General features: G+C 39.2%; 1 protein-coding gene across 1 annotated transcript in view; it reads right to left on the bottom strand.

The window, feature by feature from the left end:
• The window catches only part of CHD6 (chromodomain helicase DNA binding protein 6), a 252,751-nt gene that overhangs the window by 194,430 nt on the left and 50,297 nt on the right, over nt 1–8,024 (bottom strand). The window lies entirely within an intron of this gene.

Consider the following 8,024-nt stretch of genomic DNA (forward strand, 5'->3'; position numbering starts at 1 on the left):
CACAAGGAGAAGACAACTATAGGGAGGAAGTGGAAAGAGAGCTGTTACACTGTGAGGAATTGCAGTCAATGTTATGAAACAAAATGTGTATGAGCAGCTGTATGGAAAACGAATTTTCTCTGTAAACTGTCACCCAAATCACAATAAAAATAAAATAGCACAATAGCTACTAATTCATTTAGAGTTCCCCATCTTTGGATATTGATATCTCCTGCTTATCAGCCCACAGAATAATCAAAAGATCACAAACACTTTGCACAGCTAGACTACAAAGGGGTGGGGTCTAACCTCTGGGTACAACCCTATCACCTTCCTGTTCCACAGGAGGTTTCTCAGACTCTTGATTTCAGATCTGCCTTCAGAGTCACTAAAATTGGTCCTAGACTTCCCTTCTCTGCCAAAACTGCCACGTGCTGTGGTTTACAATTTTTAGGAAGCTGTAACAGAAAAGAGTACAAGGGTACAGTCCAAGATGCACTTCAGGCAACTCAATGAACATCTCTTCACTTTCAAGTCTATTAAAATAGGAGTGAAAAATACCTATCTCACTGGGTAGTAACCAGTGAGGATAAAATGACATGTGAAAACATATCTTGAACAGTAAGCACCATGCAAATTAAGGTATAATTATTTTGCATTAAAAAGTACCATCTTTATGCTCTATACCTAGACAGGACATTCTGTTTTAATAGATGATCCTTTGAATGTAAACCCCAAGTGGAAACAAATTAAGTCCTTCCTTCTTTCCCATTCAGGATATATACTGAATTTTCTTGGCTGCTAATTCCCATGAAACTTCTCTCTACAGAGTGTTGATAATAAAATCTTTTAAAATGACAAACTTTAAAAATATTTATTGAGTCAGAATACACTTGTGTTTAACATCTTTCTCGGACTTTATTCAAGCAGTTTTATTTTAGTAGTTTTGTATGCACTGCAGGAGCCCTGGTAGTGCAGTGGTCAAGTACTTGGCTGCTAACAGAAAGATTGTCAGTTTGAACTCACCAGCTGCTCTGTGGGAGAAAGACATGGCAGTCTGCTCCCATAAAGATCCACAGTTTTGGAAACCCTAGGGGGCAGTTCTACTCTGTCCTACAGGGTCACTATGAGTCAGAACAGGCTCGGTGGCAATGGGTACAAGTACTGTGTCCTTTTCAGATCCAGTAGTTATTACAATATGTGGCTTAAAGCAAGGATATGGAAAGAACGTTCATCATAACCGCCCTACAACTGCCAATTCACTGTCCTAGGCTCCTGTTTGGAACTTCCCAGAAGGATCATTTGTTGCATATCACTGTCTTCAGTCTACCCATTCTAACCGTTCCACAGTCCCACAGCCATTCCATTAGAGAAAACGTTATACCTTTTTTTTTAAATCTGAAATCAAACTTTTCTCAGAAAAGGGACAGTTAAAAAAAAAAAAAAAAAAGGGAGGAGGTGACAGATGGCAAGAAAGAATTATGGAAATCAGCAGGTACAGACAGATGCCCCCACAGGTTACAAATATCTATAGACTCCCTGGACACATGGCACTGTGCTAAGTGCCATGCTGAAGTTAATCCAAAATGACAAGAGTCCCTTCCCACTGCTCAAGAAGGCAAGTGAACTGTGCTTAATATGCAATATAAAGAAAAGGAGAGGGACAGATGAAGCTGTTGCTTTTCTGCTTAAGTATCTGTTTGCTTGCTTCTTAAGCAAGGCAAGGGGATGAAGGAGGAGACGGTTTAGTGTTTATTGCCTGTCTTTTTTCACCACAATGTAAACTCTTATTTGTTTTGTTCACTGATGTAGCTAAGTGCCTAGAAAAGACTAGGTACACAGTGAATGATCAATATCTGTTGAATGCCAAATGAAGAGGAAAAGAGAGAGAGAAGTGAATACAATGAGCAAATAAAGCACCCAACTCTAGGTCAAAAGACTGGTGACAGCTATTACTATTGGTCAGTCACTTAAGTCTCCCTTTCTCCATCCATTTAGAAAGATCATACACTGGATGGCTAATGGCAACGAGCCAGAACCAGGCTTACTTTCATGAGTAACAAGGACCACCACCACTGACACTGCCAGCCAAGAAACAGAACTCTGAATATGGCAAGCTGGCAGTAAAGGAACAGGTGCTGGGTTAAGACAAACTAGATTAACATCCTTCCTATCTTCCTACTTCATGTCCTTCCAAAATTTCTTCCACATTATTTACTAAGTACCTTCTATATTTTTGTACTGGTCTTAAAAAAGTAAATTAGACAGGGTCTTCATCATCAAGAACACATCAGTCATACCAATATAATTCTTTAAAAATTATCAAGGATTTTATTCCCACTAGGATGGCCAAGATAAAAGCAAAACAAAAATGGAAAATAACAAGTATTGGAGGCAACGTGGAGAAACCAGAACCCTCATCCATTGCTAGCGGGAATGCAAAATGGTATAGCTGTTGCTGAAAACAGTCTGGTGGTTCCCCAAAAAACTAGAAGTAGAGCTGCCATATGACCTAGCAATTCCACTAACAGACATACACACGATTATGTTCATCATAGCCCTATTCACAACAGCAAAAAGATGGAAACAACCTAAGTTGTTTCAATGAATTAATGGACAAGTAAAATGTGGTACATACATATAGTGGAGTACTACTCAATGATAAATGAGTTCCCATAAGATCTGGAAACATGGATGAACTTGGAGGACATTATGTTGAATAAGTCAATCACAAAAAAAATATATATGCTCTCACTTTTATGAAAAGACATGAATAAGTAAATACAGTCACGCACTACATAATGTCCCATTTGGGAAACGTCCAATTGCATATTCATCTGTGGTCCCAACACCTGCAAAATTTTATATTAAAAATTTGAGGTATATACTATGGTATATACAATTCATAATAACAAATGGGTACTACTACTTTGTGAGGAGCTCTGGTAGCATAGTGGCTAAGGCACTTGACTGCTAACCAGACGGCTGGCGGCTCAAACCCACCAGCCACTCCTCGGAAGGAAGGTTGGGCAATCCTACTTCCGTAGTGATACTGCCTCGGAAACCCAAGGAGGGGTCGCTGTGAGTCGGGTTTGACTCGACGGCACATAACAACAAACAACAACAACTACTTTGTGACACACATCAAAACGTTAATATATTACTAATGTATTATTATGTTAAAGATGTTTTAGTGTATCGGGAAGTATTTCTTTAATGTTTTTTATATTAGAAAGCTACCCTATATACTATATACCAAGACAAATATCTGATGTACTGATAATAGATACAAATCATGCCTAACAGTTCCAACTTAACATACAAATGTGATTTAAAGACAGACTTAGGAATGGAACTCATTCATAATCTAGGGCATGCCTGTGTATGATATGGTGTTCACACAACATCCAAGTCACATAACGTCCTATTTCACAAAACATATCATGGATATTAAGTGACACAGAAACTAATGTTCAATAGTGGTTACCAGGGATGGGTGAGAGGAATTCGCTTCCTAGATATTGTTGTTGTTATGTGCCGTCGAGTCGGCCCCGACTCATAGCGACCCCTCCTTGGGTTTCCGAGGCAGTATCACTACGGAAGTAGGATTGCCCAACCTTCCTAGATACTAGACACATGTTATTTTTGGTGATGGGTAAGGTAACACTGAATGAGGATGAAATGTACACAGCTTGTCAAAGATTAACAATGTCACTAAAAAGTAAAGAAGAAAAAAGGACCTACTGGTAATTGTTAAGGCACATAAAATTTTGAAACAGCAACAATAACAACCAAAAAATATGTGTGTGGGTGTATGTATGTATGTAAATACTTATGTGTATAGGTGTGTATATCTTAGGTGTATAGCATATCTCCTATATGCATTTAGGAGCTCTGATAGCATAGTGGCTAAGACACTTGACTGCTAACCAGAAGGCTGGCAGTTCAAACCCACCAGCCACTCCTCGGAAGGAAGATGGGGCAATCTACTTCCATAGTGATACTGCCTCGGAAATCCAAGGAGGGGTCGCTATGAGTCGGGTCCAACTTGACGGCACATAACAACAACAAAAACATATATGCATATACGCACATGCAGGTATATGCTTCTATGTGACTGAATGCACATATATTCATACAGATAATAAAATAAAATACATGATGGCACAGTATGGATACTTCTTGGACACAACCAAAGACCTTGTGGAATTAGACTTCTCAATTTAAAAGATCAAGACCATAGTCCCATAGGACATCTAGGTCAGCTGGCATAATATACTTTATAAAGCTATGTTCCACATGCTAGTTTGGTGAATAGTCTCTGGGGTCTTAACAGCTTGCAAAAGGCTATCTAAGGTACAACTATGGGTCTCTACTTGTCCAGAGCAAGAAAAAAAGAAGGAAACCAAAGACCCGAAAAAGAAATTTATCTGCAGGACAAACAGTCTACAGGAAGCACAGCCTCATCGATCCTGAGGCCTGAAGCACTAGATGGTGCCTGGCTACCACTACTGACCATTCTGATCAGGGCCACAATGGGTGGACCCTGACAGAATAGGAGAAAAACGCGAGACAGAACCTCAAATTCCTCAAAAACAGAAACAAAACCCAGACCTACTGGACTAGTTGAGACTGGAGGACTCCCTGAGAGGACTGCCCTGAGATACTCTTCAAACCTTGAACGGAAATTAACCTCCAAGGTCACCTTGCAGCTAAATAACAAACTGCCTCAAAAGTAATGACTATCCCCCACAAGTACTGTGATTGTTTAAAAAATCACCTATGAGACTAAACCGTCAACATTTACTTTAAAACAAAGATGAGGGTGTAAATATAATTAACACCAGAATGGAAATAAGAATGTTCACACAATGTGAAGAATGTAACTAATGTTGCTGAACAACTTCTGTAGAAATTGTTGAATGGGAACCTAAAGTGCTACATAAACCTTCATGGCAAACAAAGTATTATTTTAAAAAAATTGAGGTATCGCACACATACAGCGTTCACAAATCTTAAGCGTACACCTTGATGAATTTCTATATACCCACATACACACTTGGCAACTACCACCCGAAACAAGATATATAACATTTCCAACATTCTGGAAGACACCTTCAGGCCACCACTGGATATAACCCCTTGATCCCAGTGAACAGTATCAAAAGTAACCAATATATAGACTTTCATCATCTTAGACTAGTTTTGCCTATTATGAAGGATCTCTGGTGGCATAGTGCCTAAGGCATTTGACTGCTAACTAGAAGATTGGTGGTTCAAACCCACCAGCTACTCGCAGTTATTAAACTTCATGTAATCATATAGCATGTAGTTAATTCTCTTGTATTACAGTTTATTATTTCATTGTATAAATACACTATCAGTTATTTATCCTTTCTAGTGCTGAGAAACTTTTTGAGGTGCTTCTAAATTTTATATTATGCATAAAGATCATATATACATTGGTGTGCTTATTTTCTGGTGGACAAACACACTTGCTTATCTTAGATATATACCTAACAGTGGAACTGTTGGGTTATAGGGTAGGTATATGTTAGTTTTAACTGATATTGTCCATTTTTCCCCAAAAAAGTGATTTTAGCAACTTTCACATTCATCAGCAGTACATGAGAGTTCCTGCTGAATTGATGTCAGTCTTTAAAGCTTTTAGCCATTCTAGGGGATGGGCAGTTTCATCTTCTTTACGTGCGTTTCCTTCGTAACTGAGAATGCCGAGCAGTTTGGGCCATCTAGGTCTCTTCCCTAGTGAAGCTTCTATTCAATTCTATATTGCCTATTTTTCAATGTACTGTTTTATTTATTCGTGGGAGTTCTTTATATATTCTGGGGAAGAGTCCTGTAAGATTGCAAATGCTTTCTACCTGTCTATGGCCATTCAATCTTTCAAAATGTCTTTTGATGACCAGATCATCTATTCTCTTATGTGTGATAAGGCACCCAGGTGGCACAGTGGTTAAAGTACTCAGCTACAATTGATAGGTCAGCGGTTTGAAGCCACCAGCAGCTCCACAGGAGAAAGATGTGGCAGTAGGCTTCCATAAAGATTTACAGCCTTGGAAACCCTATGGGACAGTTCTACTCTCCCCTATAGGGTTTCTATGAGACAGAACTAACTTGACTTGACAGCAATGGGTTTGGTTTTGGGAGCTCTGGAGGAGTAATGGTTAAGGAATTTGGCTGCTAACCAAAAATGTGGTGGCTTGAACCTACCAGCAGAAGAAAGAAGAGGCAGTCTGCTTCCATAAAGATTTCATCTTAGAAACCCAACAATGGGTCGCTATGAGTCAGAATCAACTCAATGGCAGTGAGTTTGGTTTGATTAATTGAGTGTTTTGTTTAAGAACCTTTGCTGAAATAAAAGTCACGAAGATATTCTGCTATTTGTGATTTTTTAGCTTTATTGTTTTACCTCTCTCACTAAGCCTATGAACTATTTCAAATTAATTTCTGCATCTAGAGCTAGTGTGAAGTAAAGATTAAAGTTCATTTCTGGCATGTAGATATTCAATTGATCCAGTGGAATTTACTGAAAAGCTTCCCCTTTCCACCTTTTGTCATAAATCAGATCACATGATTTATGGATTCCCTACTTAAGCACCAGAAGGAAGGTTGGGCAATCTACTCCTGTAGTGACACTGCCTCAGAAATCCAAGGAGGGGTTGCTATGAGTCGGATCCAACTCCATGGCAGTGAGTTTGGTTTTCTACTTAAGCACTGTCCAAATGAAATATAATGTGAGCCATATTTGTAATTTTAAATTTTCTAGTAGTCAAATAAAAAAACAAAAAAATAGGTGAAATTGAGTTTAATATTTTATTTAAACTAATATATCCAAAATATAATTTTATCATATCACCAATATAAAAAAAAATGAAATATTTTATATATTCCCTTCTTCATACTAAAACCAAAAAACCCAAACTCACTGCTGTCAAGTTGGATTTGACTCACAGCGACCCTTTCTTGGGTTTCCAAGGTGGTATAAATACCAAAGTAGATCACCCCATCTTTCTTTTGAGGAGTGGCTGGTGGGTTTGAACTGCCAGCCTCCTGGTTAGCAAATACCTTAAGCACTATGCTGTCAGAGCTCCTAATTCAGAGTGTACTTTACACTTCCAGGACATGTCAATTTGTACTAGCCACATTTCAAGTTCTCAGGTGGCACACAGAGTTGGTGGTTGTGATATTGGATAATGCAATTTTATTTTGTTCCACTGGTTTGTTTATCTATCCCAAGTGTAGTGGCTAAGGCACTTGACTGCTAAACAGAAGGCTGGTGGTTCAAAAGGCTGGTGGTTCAAACCCACCAGCCACTCCTTGGAAGGAAGGTTGGGCAATCTACCACCACAGTGATACTGCCTTGGAAACCTAAGGAGGGATCGCTACGAGTCATGTCCAATTCTACGGCACATGACAACAACAACATGGCAAGACCTCACCAGCTGTCTGTCAGTTTGTCATACTGTGGTGGCTTGTGTGTTGCTGTGAGGCTGGAGGCTGTGCCACTGGTATTACAAAAACCTGCAAGGTCACCCATGGTGGATGGTTTCAGCAGAGCTTCCAGACTAAAACAGACTAGAAAGAAGGAAGGGGCCATCCACTTCTCAAAGACTTGGCCAGGGAAAATCCTATGAATAGCAGTGAAATACTGTCTGACTGATTAGTGGAAGATAAGCCCTTCAGGTTGGAAGGCACTCAAGATATGACTGGTGAGACACACAGACCAATGGAATAGAATTGAGAATCCAGAAATAGATCCATGGACCAATGGTCAGCTGATCTTTGACAAAGGGCCAAAATCCATTAAATGGGGAACAGAATGTTTGTTTAATAAATGGTGCTGGCAAAATTGGATATCCATTTGCAGAAAAATGAAACAAGATCTGTACCTCACACCATACACAAAACCTAATTCCAGATGGATCAAAGACTTAAGTGCAAAACCCAAAACTATAAAGTTCCTCAAGAAAAACTAGGGGCAAATTTAGGGGCCATAATATATGGCATAAATAGACTATCAAGGA

Source organism: Orycteropus afer, unplaced genomic scaffold, assembly GCF_000298275.1.
Source record: "Orycteropus afer afer isolate SDZICR_OR568_19922 unplaced genomic scaffold, OryAfe1.0 scaffold00020, whole genome shotgun sequence".
NCBI lineage: Eukaryota > Metazoa > Chordata > Mammalia > Tubulidentata > Orycteropodidae > Orycteropus > Orycteropus afer.